Genomic DNA, 22,516 nt, shown 5'->3' with positions numbered 1-22,516 from the left:
TAGGTGCAGGAAAAGCATTTGATAAGGCAAAGCACCCATTTATGATAAAAACACTCAGCAAAGTGGGAGTAGAAGGAGCACACCTCAACATAATAAAGGCTATATATAGAAACCTACAGCTGACTGGACATGAAGGTCTTGTTTATTAGCTCTACCTGATTTTGGAAAAAAATGAAAAATAAATAAAAATAAATTAAAAAAAAAATAAAAGAAACCTACAGCCAACAACATACTCAATGGGCAAAAACTAAAAGTTTTCCCACTAAGATCAGGAACAAGACAAGAATATCCACTTTTCACCACTTCTGTTCAACATACTATTGGAAGTCCCAGCCACAGCAATCAAACAAGAAAATGAAATAAAAAGCATTTAAATTGGAAAAGAGAAACCAAAACTGTCACTGTTGGCAGATGACATGATAGTGTACACAGAAAATCCTATAGACACCACCAAAAAACTACTCGACCTAGTAAGTGAATTTGGCAAACAAGCAGGATACAAAGTCAAAAATCAGAGATTGAAGGGATTTTGTACATCAACAATGCAATATCAGAACAGAAATTAGGAAAAAAGTCCCATCTGATATAGCAACAAGAAAAATAAAGTACTAGGAACAAACCTAACCAAGGAGGTAAAAGACCTGTACTCAGAAAACTATACAACACTGAAGAAAAAAATTAAGGAAGACACAAACAAATGGAAGCATGTACTGTGTTCATGGATTGGAAGAATTGACATCATCAAAATGGCCATACTACCCAAAGCAATTTATAGATTCAGTGCCATCCCTATTAAAGTACCAATGACATAATTCACAGATATAAAACAAACATTTCAAAAATAATTTATATGGAACCAAAAATGACCCCCCCATATAGCTTCAGCAATTTAGAGAAAGAAGAACAAAGTAGGGGGGATTCACAATACCTGACATCAAACTATATTACAAAGCCACAGTAATCAAAACAGCCTGGTACTGGCATAAGAACAGACACATAGATCAATGGAATAGAATAGAGAGCCCAGAAATAAACCCAAGTCTCTATGGTCAATTAATATTTGACAAAGGGGGCAGCAGCATAAAATGGAGTAAAAATAGCCTCTTCAACAAATGGTCTTAGGAGATCTGGACAGCTACATGCAAAAAAATGAAACTCCACCACCAACTTACACCATATACAAAAATATACAATAATTAATAAATAATACACATGGATAAAAGACTTAAATATAAGTCACAACACCATAAAAGTCCTAGAGGAGAATACAGGGAGGAAAATCTCAGATATTCCACACGGCAAAGTTTTTACTGATATGTCCCCCCTATGGCAAGGGGCATAAAGGAAATAGTACACAAATGGGACTTCAACAAAATAAAAAGCTTCTGCATGGCTAAAGAATACATCAGCAAAATGAAAAGGGTACCAGCCATATGGGAAAATGTATTTGTAAATGATACTTTCAACAAGAGTTTGATCTCTAAAATACATAAAGAACTCACATGACTCCACTCCAGGAAGACAAACAACCCCTTTAAAAAAAGGAGCAAAGGACCTGAACAGACACTTCTCCAAGGAGAACATACAGAGGGCCCAGAGACATATGAACAAATGCTCAGCATCACTAGCCATCAGAGATATTCAAATTAAAACCACAATGAGTACCACTTCACACTGGTCAGAATGGCCATCATAAACAAATCAACAAGCAACAAGTACTGGTGAGGTTGTGGAGAAAAGGGAACTCTAGTGCACTGCTGGTGGGAATGCAGACTGGTGCAGCCACTGTGGAAAACAGTATGGAATTTCCTCAAAACACTAGAAATGTAACTGCCTTTTGATCAGGCAATTCCACTGATGGGATTATACCCTAAAAATCCTGAAACACCAATTCAAAAGAATGCATGTACCCTAATGTTCATAGCAGCACAATTTACAATATTGAGTGCTGGAAGCAACCTAGGTGCCCATCAGTAAATGAGTGGATCAGAAAACTATGGCACATTTACACAATGGAATACTACACAGCAAAAAGAAAGAAGGAACTGCTAACCTTTGTGACAGCATGGATGGAACTGGAGAGCATTATGCTAAGTGAAATAAGCCAGGCCGTGAAAGACACCACATTATCTCACCGATAAGTAGAACCTAATCAACAAAACAAACAAGCAAGCAAATTATAACCAGAGACACTGAAATGAAGAACAAACTGACAGTATCCAGAGGGAGCTGGGGAGAAGGGTAATGAGGGAAAATAGGGGAAGGTCCATAAGCAACATGTAAAAAGGACACATTGACAAAACCAAAGAAAGATACGTTCAAGAGTGGAAAGCAGGGATGGGTGGGGTGGGGAGGAGAGGGGTGGGGGGGATGGAAACAATTGTACTTGAACAACAATTTAAGAAAAAAGAAATAAAATAAATTAATGATCTAAAATCATAAAAAAAAACAAACCCAAACTCATAGAACTGTATGTCACAAGGAATGAACTGGAATGTAAACTGTATACTTCAGTCAATACTGAATCTTCAGTTATAACAAATGTACCACATCCTTGCAAGATGTTAATATTAAGGGAAACTTGATAGGGGGTAGAGTCAATGGGGGCATATGAGAACTATCTGTACATTCTGCTCATTTTTTCCATAAAGCTAAAGTGCTCTTAAAAAAACAAAAGAACAAACAATGCTAAAATTTGTATGTAACCACAAAAGACCATGAATAGCTAAAGCAAACTTGAGGCAAAACACAAAGCTGAAGGCACCGTGCTTCCTGAATTTAAACTACAAGAGGGGCAAAGTAGGTTTACAGTTATTCATATGGAACATGATATAATAATTAATAAGTAATAACACAAGAATAAACTCTTGTTTTGTGTACTTAACACCTATAAACCTAATTTTGCCCCACTTTGTATACTGCAAAACTAGAGTAATCAAAACACATATTACTGGCATAAATAGAGACATGTGTATCAACAGAACAGAATAAAGATCTCAGAAATAAACCTATGCCTATATGGTCAATTAATTTAGAACAAAGAAGCCAAGAATATATATTGGGTAAAGGATAGTCTCTTTAATAAATGATGTTGGGAAAACTAGACAGCCACATTCAAAAAATGAAACTGGACCCTGTTTTATACCATACACAAAAATTAACTCAAAATAGATTAAAGACTTGAATGTAAGACATGACACTGTAAAACTCCTAAAAGAAAACATAAGGAAAAAGCTTCTGGACATCAGTCTTGGTGATAATTTTTTTTAATTTGATAACAAAAGCAAAAATGAACAAATGGGACCACATCAAAGTAAAATGCTTCGGCACAGCAAAGGAAACCATCAACATAATGAAAAGAAAACCTACAAAAAAGATTTGCAAATCACATATCTGATAAGATACTAATATCCAAAATACATAAAGAACTTACAGAACTCAGCGGCAATTTAAAAAAAAAATCCTATTTAAAAAATAGGCAGAGAATATGAATAGACATTTTTCTAAAGAAGATGTACAGAAGGTCAAAAGCATGAAGATTCTCAATATCACTAATCACTAGGGAAATATAAATCAAAACCACAATGAGATACCATGTCATACCTCTTAAAAAAGCTATCATCAAAAAGAAGTAAGAAGTGTTGGCAAGGATGAAGAGAAAAAGGGAACCCCTGTGTGCTGTTGGTAAGAAAGTAAATTGATGAAGCCACTATGAAAAACAGTATTAAGAGTTCCTCAGAAAATTAAAAATATCTACTTCTGGGTATTTATCTGAAGGAAACAAAAAGACTAACTCAAAAACATATCTTCACTCCATTGTTTATAGCAGCATTATTTATAAGAGCCAAGAAGTGGTAATAACCTAAATGTCCATCAATAGATGAATGAATAAAGACAATAAAGCACATGTATATAATGAAATATAATTCAGCCATAAAAAGGAAGAAAATCCTGCCATTTACAACAACATGAATTAACCTTGAAGGGATTATGCTAAGTGAAAAAACTCAGACAAATAAAGACAAATAACATACAATCTCACTTATCCATGAAATCTAAAAACAAACAATAGCCAAGTGCCGGAAGCAACCTAAGTGCCCATTGCTAAATGAATGAATAAAAAAACTGTGGTACATTTACATGATGGAATACTACGCAGCAGAAAGAAAGGAGGAGTTCCTACCCTTTGCGACAGCATGGATGGAACTGGAGAGCATTATGCTAAGTGAAGTAAGCCAGGTGGCAAAAGACAAATACCATATGATCTCACCTATAAGTGGAATCTAATCAACAAAACAAAGAAGCAAGCAAAATATAATCACAGACATTGAAATGAAGAACAAACTGACAGTAACCAGAGGGGAGGGGGGAGAGGGATAATGGGGTGAAAGGAGGAGGGGTTGTCAGGAACATGAATAAAGGACACATGGACAAAACCACAGGGTGGTAGGATCAAGGCGGGGAAGTGAGAATGGCTGGGGTGTGGGAGAGTGATGCAGGGAAAAGGGAGACAAGTGTACTTGGACAACAATTAAAAAATGTAGGAAGAAAGGAAAATAAACGAACAAAAATCTCATAGATATAGAAAACAAATTGGTGATTACCAGAGGCAGGAGGTTAGAGGACGGAATATGGACAAAATAGGTGAAGGTGATCAAAAGGCACAAACTTCCAGTTATAAAATAAGTAAGTCATGAAGATGAAATGTACAGCATGCGATTATAGTTAATAATACTATATTGTATATCAAAAGTTGTTGAGAGTAAATCTTCAAAGGTCTCATCACAAGAAAAATTATTTTTTGTAACTATGTGTGGTAATGATGTTAACTAACTTATCATGGTGATCATTTCACAATACACACATATATCAAATCATTATGTGACGTACCTAACACTGATATAATACTGTATGTGAATAACATGTAAATAAAAATGTTTTTAAAAAAATTTTTTTTAAAGGAAGGGAATGAGAAGACAGGTCTGTTTGTATCTCAATCACCAAGACCTGGCCCTAACTTCAAAAGTGCAGGTGACATTAAGTTAATTCTTAAGTTTTTGCATAATAGTGCAGGTGATATTAAGGTAATTCTTAAGTTTTTGCATAATAAAATACAATACCAAATTAATAAATGCATATATAATAGAAAATGTCATCTGGGTCAAGTTTTATCCTTCTCACCCCAAAATCTGTCAAAAGTACTAATTACAACACACTGACCATATAGGATTGGCTCTTTTTTGGTTGCTAAGCAATAGAAGAATTCTAATGAACACACCAAAGTAACAAAAAAAAAATCAGTACACTAGAAAAATACAAATTTCCCTGATTTTGACTAAGACCCACTAGAAAAGAGCACTGCACAGAAGTCAAAAGCCCTGGTTTTAGTGCAGCTCTACCCATGAAAAGTCATTGAATTACTATGCAGATTTCCTCATTTAGTAAAGAAAAATCTCACCTACCCCACCTACTTCCAAAACTGTTGTAATGATAAAATGAAACAGCATATGTAAGAAATATAAATAATTACATCTGTGAAGAATTATAGCTATACACATTTACACACAGAGTATCACAAATATATGGCAATAACCCATTAATCATTATTTTATAGTATGAATGGATTACTTTAATTAATCCATACACTATTCTATGCTTAACAAAATTTTATCATAATACCACTTCATTATTTCATTTATTGTCTGAACTTTAATGAAAATATTTAGTTTAAATGACAATATAGTTAAATCTTGATTATTCAACCAGTTAAGATTTCTACAGTGTACCTAAGGTTGTCTACCCAAGAAAAAAATAATAGCAGTTAAATTCAAACTGAATAAAATATATTTCTTAGCTACTCTTTTAAAGATGTGATAGAAAAGAGAAACTTAAGTAAATAATAGACTTAAGATTATTACTATTTATATTTCATTTGGCAGAGTTCAGAGAATTTACTTTTTCTTAGCAAAGGATTCAGGTAGTCAATATTTTTTCTTCTTATATGTCTAAAATCACCCCTACTAAATACACAACTCTAATTCTTATTAAATGGTGTGTTCAAGGTAAAACAAAACTAATCGACTACACTTTTTCTCCATAAGATATTCAAAACTTTCAACCTGATTTTCAAAGGGAAAGTGAGTATAAAGATTTTCCTTCCATTTTCAAGCAGAGGTTTGATCTTCTGTTCCACAAATAAAATAAAGTAGCTGCAGAGCAATAGCTGTTAGATAAAATCATCATGTTAAAAAACGTGACAGCAGTCACAAGCACTGGGAAAGCACTTGAAGTGTGACCCTATTTGCTCATACTCTAGAAATAAACGCATAATCCATGCTGCTTTCTTAATCACTTCAATCTAAATATTGAACAGCTTGGCCTCCAATTGTATTTTACCAGCATACAGAAGGAACCAGACCAGCCATTTTGAAATTAATCAGTGTAGGAATTATCCATTTTAGAGACTTGGGTCTCTCTAAGACTGAGACAAGTCTTAAAGCTAAATGTAAATCTAAATTTACAGTAAAGACATTTTGCCTCTCAGTAACCTTTCTACATCAAGACTGAGAAATCACCTAGAAGAAAGTAAATATTTCAGAGTAGACAATAATACAACTGCTTACATTTAACCTAAGGCTGGAAGTAGCGAGCAGAACTGGAATGACCTTTGAAAATCACTTCAATACCTTCTGCAAGGCTTTTCCAGAAACCATTGCCTCTGAGCTTTTCCCTCAATCTCTTTCAGTTCACCCCACTACCTTCAAGAAACTGTAGTGAGCAAGCCATGAAATTACCGGAGGAAAGGAGATGAAACAAACTATTTCACTAACTTTGTGCCTCAACCTGAATCTCTGGTTTAAAAAATCTCTGACAATCAATAAATCTTAGCTAAGGGAAGTTAAAAAAAAAACAAACTTTAAATTGAAGCTTCTGTGTACCCATCCTTGATCCCATTTCCCTTCTTCTTTCTCAGAGAAAACCACTTTGCTGACATGCCTATCATTCCCATCAATGACTATTTAAACATCATCTCCACGTGACTGATTGTTACTGTAGAATTAAACTCCATAAGCCCACAGGCTGTGTCTGATATTGTCCTATGTGGCATCTAGTAAAGTAATTGGTATATTGTAATCATGTAAATGCTGCAAACACCTCTAAAGAAAATTAATAAATATTTAGTAAAACTAATTAAACAGACCCATACATTATAATAAGGAAAACCAAACAAATATCTCCCCTGTATTTATAAACCTCAGTGAAGCATCTATTACATAAAATTGTCCCAAAAATTCAAATTATTGAAAAACTGGATTTTTAAGTTCTTAAAGACTGAACAAAATTTAAAACACCAAAGTTTAGATTAGAAAAATACATCTTTCATCCAAATAATTCCCTATAAAACCAACTATCATAATTTATTCTGATTTCTTTGTTTCACCACATTAGAAGTTATTTTTCTATATTCCCTAGGCAGCAACAAATAACACCATGCATGAAGACTGATATAATCACATGCCAAAAAAAACAGACCAGCACCCTCACACTCCAAACTCCCCTCTGTGGCTTCTTCATGTCCCATATGTTGCCAATAAAACTGTTTAAATCATACCTTTGAGACAGTTTTACTGACATAGTATCAGGCCTCTTGATTCTTCACAAGGCAAACTGCAGCACCAGAACTGTTACAAATGCAAATTTTAAGACTGAGGTAAATAGAAATCTATATTCCATGTATGTATGCCTGTGTGTGTGTGTGTGTGCATGCGCGCATACATAGATACATATATATTTTGGAGCACAGAAACTTGCACTAACACCACAATTCCAATATTTAATTTTTAAGCTCTTAAATGCCTTATCGATACAGACATGTAGGAGATTCCAATGTCAGACAATAGTATGACATTCAAGAAACCATAAGCCTAGTATCATCTTTTTATATCTTTATTATGATTTATTCAAATATCTGACTGGTATGAAATAATGGCAGCCAGAAGTCTTAGTAATAATTATGATAACAAAAAGAAAAGGCAAACAATGAAAAGTGAAGTAACAATTAGAAATTTTACAAACCTACTATACTGACAAACCAGTATTCATGTGCCTGACTTTCTACTTCAGGAAGCTAAAACACTTTCATTGAATTATAGTTATTGTAAATTCATCATATGTAAAGTGTTCTTGTAAAACAGGAATGCTGAAATTAAATGATTAACAAAAGTTTTTTTTAAGTTTAAAAAGAAAAGCCTTATTAAGCACTGCTATCACAGAAAAACGATCAATTAGATCAAGACAAATGTATCTCAGTTTTTTCAAGGAAACTTCTCCTGGGGACCCCTCCCTAAAATGTTATTTCAACATAACCTCAATTAGTAAATCCTCTGGGGACAAGACTCCTTTTAATAAGTCAGCCCAAGAACAAAAGGAATATGAAGAATTCTAGTCTCCTTTAAACAGCCTTTGGCAGCAAGAAGGAAAAAGGAGGCAGAGATGCTGGTTCAAACACAAATATTTCATTTTTGAAAGAGCTATGGTAGATATAGCAGGATTATTCGCAACACTCACACAACTCCATTCTAATGTCTTAACAACATAGGAGTGGCTAGAAAGCTAAAGGGTATTTTTGCTAGACTCCCTTACAACTTGAGATCTGCCTGTGCCCGAGGTTTACATAGTAGGAGCACTCCTAGGAGACTAGGGGAAAGGAAACAAGGACAGAGAGCAACCAGTCACAGGTAGATCAGTTCATATGGCAATGGTGGCAAACAAGATGATGATTTTTCTGGGACCAGCAGCAAAAGCCAAGACTCCTCATTCAGCAGCTTCCATCCTTGGGCTGGGCAGTGTGGTTCTGTGCAGAGATAGCTGTGGCTGCCTTAGCAAGCCAGCTGAAAAGTATGGTTCCAGGAGGTACTCCTAGAAGGTCAGCCAAGAGTCTTTCCTTCTGTTCCCTCAATGATACCATAAAATATTACAACTTAATAAATCCCCTTCTGCTTAAACTATAACTATAATGATTCTGTTATCTGCCACTAAGAGCCCTTTCTAAAATATGGGCAAGCAAACAGAACACATGAAGTAAATTTTCATAAATACCCAAACTGAGCTTTAAAATATAGACCTATTATTACATAACAATATGAATGAATGACACTGAACTATACACAGGGCGGGGCGAAAGTAGGTTTAGTTGTGATACATGAAATAGTTTATTCTTGTACTATCAATAATCCAATAATTAAATGATAACTGTAAATGTACTTTTGCCCCACCATGTACTTAAAAATGGTTAAAATGATAAATTTTGTTATGTGTATTTTATCACAGTAAAAAAAATTCATAAGCCCATTAAAAGATTATATTTAGGCCTAGGAGTCAAGAAGTCTTAGGTAAACCTGATTTTGTTAACTTACTCCTTTTCCAATAATATCAAGCAAGCAAGTTATTTAGCCTCCTGGTCTAACCTCTTGGAAGAAATCTCAATATATATTAGGAATAACACAGACACTAGTGGGCAAAGTGGAGGGGAGAAAAAGACAAGGCAGTATTTGTGGCAAAAATTACTATGTGATTATGTGAACCAAGTGCTTGCCACATAACCTCATTTAATACTCACAAAAGCAACACTCACCCAAACCCATTCACAATAACACTCAATGCAGGTGTTTATTCCTTTTCTGACTGATGAGAAAACAGAGGAAGAAAGCCAAGCACCTTGCCCAAGGTACACAGCTAATGACTTTGGAGTAATGACAGATCAAGATCTGTCTGACTCCAAAGCCTTGGCTCTTTCTCTACCACATTTTTCTTACTGATTGCCACAGCCACAGTGTTCAGCAGGCAAGGGCTAATTAAATTATCCACCATGGTGGAATCATGGGAGAACCAGGAAAGCAATTCCTGAAATGTGTCACCTACACCATTAATATATTATGCCCTATAGAGTCAAGTGTGATGTTCAAATACAGAAATAACTAGATGATGATGATGATGATGATGATAGCATCCAGCTACCATTTACTGAGTGCCTATTATGTTTAAAGTGCTTCGTACACATTACTTCATTTAATCTTCTGATGCCAGTAAGAAATGCACAATAGGTATTACCTTTATTTCACAACAGAAGAAAATGAGATTCAGAGGGATTAAAAACTCAGTCAGAGATTACACTGCAAGCCAAATTCAGAGTCAGAATTTGAACCCAAGTCTCTAAAATGCCAAAGCATGCGAGTGGGAACCACAACTTCTATTTCCTTTTATCTTCTAAAGAGGCAAACATGGGCCATATACAGATAAACACTCAAAATAAGTGATCTTACTTTGAAATTAAGGACACCAAATGCATACCTAAAGGTTACACAGATTCAACAGTCTAGTCTTGACACATAGTGAAAAGACATAAAGAAATAATAATAAAGAGGTCATCCCTGATGATCAATGCACCTTTGCAAGTAAAAGTGAAAGGATCAGAGCCCTCTTTGCACACACTCTTCCAGCCTAGGCCTCCCCTCATTTCACCTCCCCACCACAAAGAAAAGAAAAGCTATAGACAAGTACCATGCCTTGCTCTATCAACCCTAGCACACCATTAGAAATTATACACACTACCCTGTCCTTTGAGAACTGTATGAAAGCAAGGAAATCACCTGCAAAACATCTACCAGTAGTTCAGCAGGTCTGAGGTAGGTAGGGCCTGGGAATTTCCTACTCTAACAAACTCTCAGGTGATACTGCCAGCAAACCCTGCTAGTTTCAATTATTATCATCCTAAAACTTCTTTTTGTCCACCAAGTGTAAGTAACTAGGATGATAGTGTTTATCTTCCCTTTGGTAGTGCACGGCTTAAAGGGTTGGTAGGGTGGATGCTAGGAAAAAGTACACAGTCTATGTCCAGACAATCATTGGGTACAGCAGTAGACTTTTGAAATTATTCATGGTGCATGTAATATGCATCTGTTAGAAGTTATGAGGTAGGGTCTGGGGGTAGAGAGAATAAAATTTGAATAAAGGGAATAAAATTATAAATTATATAACTAATGTGTAGAAACTCAGCACAAAGTACAAATGTTGCCATAGCTGCAACAAATCTTTCCTTCTTGATAAAAAAATAGGCCTAACTTTCAGTGAAATACCATTAACAAATATTTCCTAAATAAACATTACTACTCTTAACAGCATAAAAAGTTAAAAGTAAGAAGAATCCAATATATTCCCAAATGATAATAATGAGCTGCAAAAGATCAAGAAAACCCAAAACAGTACATACACTATGATGGAGTCACTGTTCTCTTTTATTTACAAACAGAGAAAAGAAACTTCATTATTTAGTATCATTATGACAGACCAACCCATATATGGATATAATAGCTTGTGTAGTTAACTCAAAACGTAGTCCAAAACCACATATGCTGAAAACATAGAAAATCCAGTCTCATAATACAAAAACACCACTATTTAAAATTACATGTTAGCAAATTTAGCTTATAGAGTAAAGCCTTCCATTAAAAAACAGGCAGTGCATGATTTTGTGTTTGTTTGAATTCAATTGACATCGGGATACTTGGAGTCTACCAAGATGCCTATCAAAAGTAAATAAAAAACTGAAAAAACAGCTATAAAGAAAAGAAACTGATAGATTGGAACTGATATAGTGGAAAAAACAAAATATTCTAAATGTCCATCAACAGCACAAAAGATAAATAAGAACACAATCATACAAGTGAATATAATATAGCCCTAAAAATCACTAAACTGTAGCAGTGGTATTGTAGCCTGAATTGTGTCCCTCAAAAATTCATATCTTCCTGGCTGGCGTAGCTCAATGGATTGAGCGCCGGCTGCGAACCAAAGTGTTGCAGTTTTGATTCCCAATCAGGGTACATGCCTGGATTGCAGGCCATGACCCCCAGCAACTGCACACTGATGTTTCTCTCTCTCTCTCTCTCTCTTTCTCCCTCCCTTCCCTCTCTAAAAATAAATAAATAAAATCTTTAAAAAATTCATATCTTAAAGCCCTAACTCTCAGCATCTCAGAATGTAACTGTATGTGGAGATAAGGCCTTTAAAGAGGTAATTAAATTAAAATGAGGCCTTTAGGGTAGGCTCTAATCTAGTATGACTAGTGTCCTTATGAGAGGTAATTTGGACACACAGAGAGACACCACAGATATGTATCCACAGACCATAAGAAGACAACGCATATAGACTGGGTGACCAGACAGAAGGTGGCCATCTGCAAACCAAGGAGAGAGACTAAAGATGAAAACAAATCTGCCAATACCTTGATCTTGGATTTCTAGCCTCCAGAACTGTAAAAAAATTAATTTCTGTTGTTTAAATCACATAATCTGTGGTATTCTGTTATGACAACCCTGGAAAATTAATACAAATGGTCTCAAACTCATACATTCATAAGAATCATCTAGAAGATAAACACAGTTTAAACACAGATTGCTGAGCCCTACACTCAAAGTGTCTGTTCACTAGGTCTGGAATCTAGCTTCCAGGGTATGTGAACATGCTCACATGGGCCACTTGTCAGTTTAATGCTCTACTGTTGCCTTCCTGAAATTATTAATAGTTTCTAAACATTTTCATTTTGTTCTGCATATTTTCGTTTTGCACTGGGCTGTGCAAATATATCTGATCCTGGCCTGAGAATCTGTATTTCTAACAAGGTTCAAAGTGATTATGAAGTTGCTGTTAGGGTCACATTCTGAGAATCAGAGCTATAACATCTACCAACTTAGATAATTCAAAAAGCATAATACTGGGCAAAAAGAGCATGCAGAAGGACAGTTGTTGGTATTTACATGAGGTTTCTGTTATGAATACATATGTATTAAATAGAAGTATAAAAACAAACATGGCGATGTAAACCCCCGAATCAGAGAATACTTGCTACCCCTGAGGCTGGAGAAAGAAGAATGAAATTACAGATCATCACCACAGTGAGTCTCACCTCTGTCTACAAAGTTCTATTTTTTTGGAAGAAATAAAAAATTAAAAATTGAAGTAAACATAGCAAAAGTTCAGATTTGACAGAGCTCGGAGGGGCTTACACTGTGTTGCTCTCTATACTTTCTGAAATTTTCTATAAATTTAAAACACCTGATAAAATTGTAAGGGAAAAAAGAAGCTGTTAATAACTTCAGTATCACCCATAATCTAGTAAAATATTCCATTCAAAATTAGAAATTTGTCAGTGGAAAGAACCGTTCTACTTACTAAAAGATCCTTTCACAATAACCAAGATACAGGGTTATTTCAAGTTGACAATCATAATTAAAAAAGATTAAGTGGATACAAATCCACTTTAAATGAATAACATACTCTAAAAATAAGTAAGATACTATTTAATCTAAGAACATGAGAAATGAGAACTATCATCCATTGGAAATAATTATAACTGTACCTTGTTAATTTGACTCTAGTATGTCTTTTGCAATCAAATGGTAAATATAAAATTTAAGCTGTTTAGACTAATGAAAATAACAAGTGGTAAAATTTCTCCAAACCTGAAGAAAATAATGTGAAAAGGTTATATCTCTAACATATAGAAAACCTAGGCAAATCAAATGAAGGGTAAAAATTAATACTAAATATTAGGAAAAACTTCAATTTAACAAAGTATACAATAAAAACTTTATAAATGACACTTTATAACTATCAAATTAGCCAACTTTGTATAAAAAATGAATAATCTGAGTTGTTCTCATCTTAGTGGGGACATAAAATAGCAAAACTTTCTGAAAAGCAATTTTAACACATAAATCAAGAAGCTTAAAAATATTCACATGCTTTGGTGCAGTCATTTTTCTCTCCAGACAGGCTATGGAAAAAGTAATGACATTGATAGGGGGGCCATATTCATTTCACTGCAAAAAATAACCAAGAGATCTAGATTGAGTATACTAATATCAAACAAAATAGAGATTAAGAGAAAAACTGTAACCAGAGACAAAGAACATTTTATAAGAATAAAAAGATCAGTCTATCCACAAAATAAGACTGGAACAGTACCACAAACCATCTGAACCTAATGAGTATTAACAGAACACTGCACCCAACAATAGCAGAACAGGCGTTCTTTTCAAGCATACACATAGAACTTCCTCCAGGACAGACCATATGCTGGGCCATAAAACAAACCTCAGTAATTTAAAAGGTCTGAAACCATGCAGAGTATATGTCTAACCACAATCAAATTAATTTAGAAATTAACAACAAAAGGAAATTTGGGAAATTAGCAAAGATGTAGAAATTAAACAACACACTTCTAAATAACCAAGAGGTCAAAAAAGAAATCAAAAGGGAAATTATAATACTTTGAGTGAAAATGAAAACACCACACACGGAAACTTATGATATACAGCTAAGGAAATGCTCACAGAAAAATTTATAGCTGTAATTGCCTGAAACAAAATAGATCTTAAACACATTATCTAAAATTCCACCTTAATAAACTAAAGGAAAGAGAGCAAACTAAATCTAAAGCAAGCAGAAAAAGTGGAACAACAGAGCAGAAACTAATAAATAGATAACTGAAAAACAGAGGAAATTAACAAAACCAAAAGTTTGTTGAAAATATCAATGAAATTAACAAACCTTTAATTAGATTGGTGAAGAAAAAATGAAAGAGCAGGGGACATCACTATTGATCTACAAAAATAAAAATAAAGAGAATATAACAGGATACTACAAATATATGCCAACAAATTAGATAATCTAGATAAAATGACCAAATCAAAAAAAGATACAAACTACTAAAACCCAAAAAGAAATAGGACTTGAATGAACCTATAATAAGTAAAGACATTAAAATATTAATCATAAAACTTCCCAACAATAAAAGCCCAGGTTTCACCTTCACAGGTGAATTACATGATTTAAAAAATTAACACCAGCCATGGCTGGTGTGGCTCAGTGAATTGAGTGCCAGCCTGTGAACCAAAGTGCCAGCAATTCAATTCCCAGTCAGGACACATGCCTGGGTTGCAGGCCAGGTCCCCAACTGGGGGCACACAAGAGGCAGCCACACATTGATGTTTCTCTCCCTCTCTTTCTCTAAAAATAAGAAATAAAACCTTTAAAAAAAATAAAAGAATTAACACTATTTCTTCACAAACTCTTCACAAAAAATAAAACAAAAAACTTCCCAACTCATTCTATGAGACAAACATTTCTGGATACCAACAAAAAGACAAAAAATAGCTCAAGAAATCTATAGGCCAATATCTTATATGAGTATGTAGAAAGTAAAAAATCTCAACAAAATACTAGCAAACCAAGTCAAAAAATATATGAAAAGAGACAAGATTAAATGGGATTTATCCTTAGAATACAAGGTTGGTTCAACAATGAAATTAATTATTGGCTCAATGTGATACACCATATTAACAGAATAAAAGACAAACACATGATAATCTCAGTTGACCAAAACAAACAAAAAGAATTTGGCAAAATCCAACATGCTTTTATGACCAAAACACTAAACATTCAAGAAAATAAGAATACTTTTCTCAGTCCAATAAAGAGAATCCAGAAAAAAAATTGCAGCTACCCAACATACATTATGGTAAAAAACTAAAAGCACTCCCTCTAATAACAGGAATAAGAAAAGGATGTCCATTCTTACCACATTCATTCAATATTGAATTAGAGGTTCTAGTTAAGACAGGCAAGAAAAAGATATAAAAAGCATCTAGAATGAAAAGGAAAAATTAATATTGCTTCTCTTTGCAAATAGCAAAATCTTATATAACAAAATCCCTAAGGCATCAACTAAAATCTATCAAACTAATAAATGAGTTCTCATATCTTGGAAGATGCAAGATCAATATGCAAAAGTCAATTGTATTTCTATACACCAACAATGAAGAATCCAAAAATAAAAATAAGAAAACAATTCCATTTAAAAAAGCATCAAAAAGAATCAAATACTTAGGAGTGAATTTAACTAAAATTGTATAAAGCTTGTACTCAAAACTACAAAATATTGTTAAAAGATATTAAAGAAATAAATGGAATGGCATCCCATAATCACAGACTAGAGGACTTAATGTTGTTATCCCTAATAATGAGCATCTTTTCATGATGTTATCGACCATTTGTTTATTTCTTCAGAAGAATATATAGTCAGATAAGTAGCCTATTTTTAAAAAATTGGGTGGAAATTTCACAGTTGAGTTTTTAATATACTATGGATACAAGTCCCTTATCAGACAGATGATTTGCAAATATTTTCTTCCACTCGATGAGTTGTCTGTCCACTTTTTTGATGGGCTAATTCTGGCAACATGCCTGTCTAGTAGGTGTTTGCTGAATGAAGGACTAGCTCCACTACACCAGGAGGCCTCCATATTTAATTGTTACCTGAGTAAAGATCGCAGCGGGTGGACCCTGAAGACGCAAGCGGCAGCTGGCAGACCCAGTGAGGCGGCGATTGTGCAGCAGGGCAGAGCTCGCAACCCAGGATCCCAGAGATGGGACTGAGTTCCCACAGAGAATGGAGCTACCACCATTGTTCCCTCCCGACCCTGTCCCCACATACAACGTCACAATCTAGCAACTGGGGTGCCCAGCCCTGGTGAACACCTAAGGCTCCGCCCCTCACCATAACAGGATCGACCAGACCAAAAAAACAGAGAGAGATGGCTCAAACAGAAGAACAAAATAATGCCCCAGAACTCATCCCTTTAAGCAACCAAGAAATTGCCAATCTATCAGATGCACAGTTCAAAACACTGGTAATCAGGATGCTCACAGAATTGGTTGATTTTGGGTGCAAATTAGATGAACAAATGCAGGTTACCATAAAAGAAATGAAGGAAAATGCACAGGGAACCAATAGTGATGGGAAGGAAACTGGGACTCAAAACAATAGAGTGGACCAGAAGGAAGAAAGAAACAACCAAACAGGAAAGAATGGAGAAATAAGAATTCAAAAAAATGAGGAGAAGCTTAGGAACCTCCAGGACATCTTTAAACGTTCCAACATCCGAATTATAGAGGTACCAGAAGGGGAAGAGGAGAGCAACAGATTGAAAACGTATTTGAACAAATAATAAAGGAGAATTTCCCCATTCTGGCAAAGAAAATAGACTTCCAGGAAGTCTAGGAAGCTCAGAGACTCCCAAAGAAATTGGACCCAAGAAGAAACACACCAAGGCACATCATAATTACATTAGCCAAGGTAAAAATGAAGGAGAGAATCCTAGAAGCAGCAAGAGATAAGGGGACAGTAACCTACAAAGGAGTTCCCATTAGACTGTCAGCTGATTTCTCAAAAGAGACCTTGCAGGCAAGAAGGGGTTGGAAAGAAGTATTCAAAGAAATGAAAGGCAACAACCTACAATCCAAGGGAGGTAGACCTACTCTATCCAGCAAAGCTCTCATTTAGAATGGAAGGGCAAATAAAGTGTTTCCCAGATAAGGTCAAGTTAAAGGAGTTCATCATCACCAAGCCCTTATTATATGAAATGTTAAAGGGACTTATCTAAGAAAAAGAAGATAAAAAAACATGTATAGTAAAAGGACAGCAAACTCACAATTATTAACAACCTCACCTAAAGCAAAACCAAAAGAAACTAAGCAAACAACTAGAACAGGAACAGAACCACAGAAATGGAGATCACATGGAGGGTTAGCAACAGGGGAGTGGGAGGAGGAGAGAGGGGGAAAAGCTACAGAGAATAAGTAGCATAGATTGTAGGTTGAAAATAGATAGGGGGAGGGTAAGAATAGTATGACAAATGTAGAAGCTAAAGAACTTATAAGTATGACACATGGACATGAACTAAAGGGGGGGATGTGGGTGGGAGAGGGTATACAGGTTGGAGGGGAGTAAAGGTGGGAAATGGGACAACTGTAATAGCATAATCAATAAAAAATAAAGATATACATATTCTTAAGGTAACAAAAAAATTATCGAGAAAAAAAAAAGAATATACAATAGTATCAAATGTGATGCAGACACCAGCCCACAGTGTCTGAGTCATTATGGATGAAATGAGATATTCACACGGACTACCAAGACTAGTGGAGAAAAAGGGACAGAATGGCTTTTCTCTCAAGGGGAGCAAAAGCCTTGGCCCTTGCCATGACCGGCCTTTATTGGGGTTCTCGGCACATTACATGATGATCCTCATTAACTATGCACAGACTCGCTTTAGGTGGTTACCTTTTACAGAAAACAAAGGAGCCAATGCTGCTAATCACATCACAGAAAAGGGATATTTGCAAATGAAAAGGCAAAAGTGATTGAACCAGTTATACTCATCCTTGGAAGGTTTCACATGGATTTTAGAAGTTACTTGTAAGTGTCTTTAATTTAGTAAATGTCCTTAATTCAGGATGAGGGAGTTTTTTAGCAAGAACAAGACTCAAAGTGGCCTAGGCACATTGCAGGCCTGATTCCCCACTGGAGAACCTATCCGTGGGCATGGGTCCTGGGCATCTCCAAGTGAGAGCTGGGCCCATGCTATGCAGAACGGTCCCCTATACAAATGTGAAAGGTTTTTATATGCCACAGTAAGAAGTAAGTATTTAAAGTGTCAATTTGTTCTCATTGATAAGAAATTTTCATTCACTTAAACTTCCCGGGCCTAACCGCTAATCCCTAACATTGAGCAAATTCACCGCTAACATCTTCCTTTTGACTCCCAGACTATTGAAACAATGATGAAGAAACTAGGCACGTGAGAGTTGGTGCCAATAAAAATGTATGCTTAGATTCTTGGCCAGAAATTCTTGCACTGGGAATTCTTCCTCTGTGTTATTCTTTGACCACAGCAGTTGATCCAAATATTTTCCTCTTTTTGAAAGTTCTCAATACCACCTCTGCCTACTAACTTAGCAGATGACCCCTCTTTTCCTTCAATAAAGTTTCCTAGTCATTTCACATGAGCCACTAAGGTCCTCCTATAAATTATAAGTAGATACTCATCTCACATATTTTCTTTCCTTCCCAGTTCACAAGAAGGGTTCCTTTTTCTCTCAAAGTACAGCATGCACACCTATGTTAAACCCCCCACCTCCTTTAAGACTGTGAATGACCAATTATTCTCTCTGCAAAATCCTCAACCCCTTTCTTACCACCAATGCGTTTGTTGCTATTCATGAATTTTTCCATTTGCCTCAACCATTAAAATTCTTTGCCCTAATCCTTGAGTTACCATTTCAACTTTCTCAACTAATATTTTTCAGGAGTTTACATCACTGTCTCCATATCCTTGTCTTCAAATCCACTCTTCAATACTTTATTATTTGGTTTCTAATCATACCATTCTGCTAAAGTCACCCTCAAGAGTCTACAGCGGTCACCCAAAACCAAATGAACTTTACTTGATACTCATATATCTTCAACTCTACATAGTATTTAATAGTGTTCATTATCCCACCTTTGAAACTTTATTGTTTTGACTTTCATAATAAATAATACACTCTTCTGGCTCTCTACTTTTATTTTTCATTTTTTTCAGGCAACTCATTCCTCCATGTACCTCCTAAAGGCATGCATTCTTAATTACCGAGACTTATCACTTCTGCCACTTTAATCTCACATACAAACTCTCTTTTTCAACCCTATTACCACCCCAAATTCAAGTTTCATACTACCATTTATCTAAATCACTAAGATAGCCTCCCAGTTAACTTGGTCACCATACCTCTGCACTATTACTCCCTCATCCAATGATTTACAATGGATATGCTGCAAGAATTATATAACATGCAATATCTGGCTATTTAGCCAGGGGCACAGACATATTTTCCCCTAGACTGTCAAAAGAAAAAAATGACAACAGCCATCAGGTGTAAATGAATCAAAATTATACAATTTTTTGTCATATTGGCAAAAAATATACATTTTTGTTGTGACACAGAATTTCAGTAGTTTATGTATGCCATGAGATGAAAAAGGTTGAAAATTGCTACACTAATCCAAGAAACCAACTGCTTTGATAACATTCCTGAAGTATAGCTTGACTGTCTCATTCTTCTGCTTAAAACTGAGAGGAAGCATGCAGTCCCAAAAGACCATTTGCTTTGAATCTTAGCTCTGACGATTACTTGTCATGAGACCTCGAGTAAGTCACTAAAGTCCTCTGAGCCTTAGATGAGAACTTCTCATTTTTAAAAATGAGGATTCCAACAAAGCCATAGGGGGGAGGATTAAGGTGAGGGGAGTGGTGGGGCGAAAATGGAAACAACTGTGCTTGAACAAAAATAAAAAAAGAAAAAACAAAAACAATAATAATAAATATAATTTCATAATGCAAAAACAGGTGTGTATGACTAAATGAAAGTATTGAATATAAAGCTATTTTTTACAATTAAAAAAGAAAATGAAGCCCTGGCTGGCGTAGCTCAGTGGACTGAGCGCGGGCTGCGAACCAAAGTGTCACAGGTTCAATTCCCAGTCAGGGTACATGCCTAGGTTGCAGGCCATGACCCCCAGCAACCGCACACTGATGTTTCTCTCTCTCTCTCTTTCTCCCTCCCTTCCCTCTCTAAAAATAAATAAAAATAAAACCTTTTAAAAAAAGAAGATGAAATTTCAGTAGACACTCTCTAGTAAATATCATTGCAATTACCTAAAAAATTAAAATAAAAATGAGGGTTCCAATATGTACTAAACAAAAACTGTTATAAATAAATCATAAGACATATTCAAGTCTGACACATAAAAGATGTTCTACAACCTTCAAAGGTTATACACTGCCTAACAAGTAAGATCTAAAAAGTCTTACAAGACAGTCAAACCCAATTTTTCTAGTCCAATAGCCACTGCTCCCTCTGCTCCTATGCAGGACCCCTTAAGACTCTTCAACAATACACTGTGCGAGACTCCACCTTTTACGTGTTATATCCTCAGCCTGAAATGTCCTTTTCCCAAATCTCCCCTGACAATTTTCTACCAATCACTTAAGGTCCATCCGGCTCTAATATCCTATCATATGAAAAATGCCTGACATAATTTTTTTCCTCTGTGTTTTACTTGTGCCTCTCTTATTTCATTCCATTCAAGTTTTATACGTCAGCCTTTCTTCTATATTAGAATGTAAACTTTTTGAGGACCAGGACTATATGTTTTATCTGCTACACTTAGCACCCTGTAATACAAACAGAGCATTAAAAACAATAATAATAATAGGACACTTAGAATTCGGAGATTGATTTCCAATACTATTTATAAAATTTTTCCTAAGTAATGTATGTATCCACCTATCCTATCTACATGCTCACTATGGAAATTGAATTAAAAAGCTCAATAAACTGGGACATTTCCAAAAAGAGATATGACTTATATAGAACATGTAATTGAAACACAAAAAGAAATAATACTTTTATAAGTTAGCTTCGTGGAAAATATTATGATTTTATTAACAGTTAAATCCTATCAATTCAAAAGGATAAACCTTACCATTTTATTTTATTTTTAAAGATAACTCATACAAATTATCAAATAACTCCATTTCAGAAATATCAATAAATGATCATATGCATAATCCAAATGTCATACAAAGTTACACATCAATAAACTTCCAAGGTATTTTACAAAAAATTCATCAGAGTTGATCATTTTGCCAAACTACAGAATATATATAATTCTTGAATTATAAAGAAATAAACAAGCAAATAGTACATAAAAGGAGTGATCAAATAGTCAACTAGAGTATTCAAGCACAAAGTGACATTCTAAATGAATAAAAAAGAATGGATTACAGCATTTTGTCATATGCCTATTCTAGAATATTTAAAAAAAAACAGAGAAACTATGGAGACGTGGTATATAGATATAAGCAAGTACAAAGTGAAAGAACAGCTGCAAAGATGAGAGAGTGGGAAGCACCTGCTTCCAATTTGACCAATATAGTAGGCCTGTCTAGAAAGTATCCAGCCATGTAATATGGAAGAGACACTTAATGAAGAAAATTCAAGAAACAAGAAACATTGTACATAGGACAACACCACCTAAGTCCCTTTTAAAATAGGTACCTTGGGACTTCACACAGTTCTACCAATCACCATCAGCTGCTCCGTTTTATTTTCCTAAATTTCATTGACTATCTGAAACTTTTCCCTTTAAAGGTGATTTTTAATTTTGGGAAAACCCAGAAGTCACAGGACACGAAATCTGGGCTGTAGGGGGTCTGAGTCATCTGAGTGATTTGATATTTTGCCAAAAACTCTGCACAAGACACCATGCATGAGCTGTTGTGATGAAGCTGCCAATCACCATTTGCCCATAGCTGCAGCCTTCTAAATCATTCCAATAGTTTCTGTGGAGGAATGTTCACCCTTAACACAAAATTTGATGCAGATTCATTGCTCTACTCACTCAATCATTTTGAATGTGAAGGCCAGACAGTACACATGCTCACTCAAGGGGGTTTACCACCCCCACTGACTAGTACAGTGAAATCATCATTGTTGACACATATGTATTACAGGTCATTCATTAGCTGTCCGGTTACATCAATGTTGCACAAACCATTCTCATTATATTAAT

The 22,516-nt window shown here is 35.1% G+C and overlaps 1 protein-coding gene across 3 annotated transcripts in view; it reads right to left on the bottom strand.

Moving 5' to 3' along the window:
* GTDC1 (glycosyltransferase like domain containing 1) overlaps positions 1-22,516 on the bottom strand; it is a 379,309-nt gene that overhangs the window by 316,938 nt on the left and 39,855 nt on the right. The window contains exon 1 of one of the 3 annotated variants that reach the window (XM_045839173.1): positions 7,613-7,658. The exons of the other annotated variants lie outside the window; for them this stretch is intronic. The gene's annotated coding sequence lies outside the window, so the exon portion shown is untranslated. Of the gene's footprint in view, positions 1-7,612; positions 7,659-22,516 lie in introns of those variants that run through there. 3 annotated transcript variants of the gene reach the window in all.

Source organism: Phyllostomus hastatus, unplaced genomic scaffold (genome assembly GCF_019186645.2).
Source record: "Phyllostomus hastatus isolate PE091 unplaced genomic scaffold, TTU_PhHast_1.1 phas_contig_1, whole genome shotgun sequence".
NCBI classification, from domain to species: domain Eukaryota; kingdom Metazoa; phylum Chordata; class Mammalia; order Chiroptera; family Phyllostomidae; genus Phyllostomus; species Phyllostomus hastatus.
The sequence above is the reverse complement of the archived record's forward strand: the minus strand, read 5'-3'. Positions and strand labels throughout refer to the sequence as shown.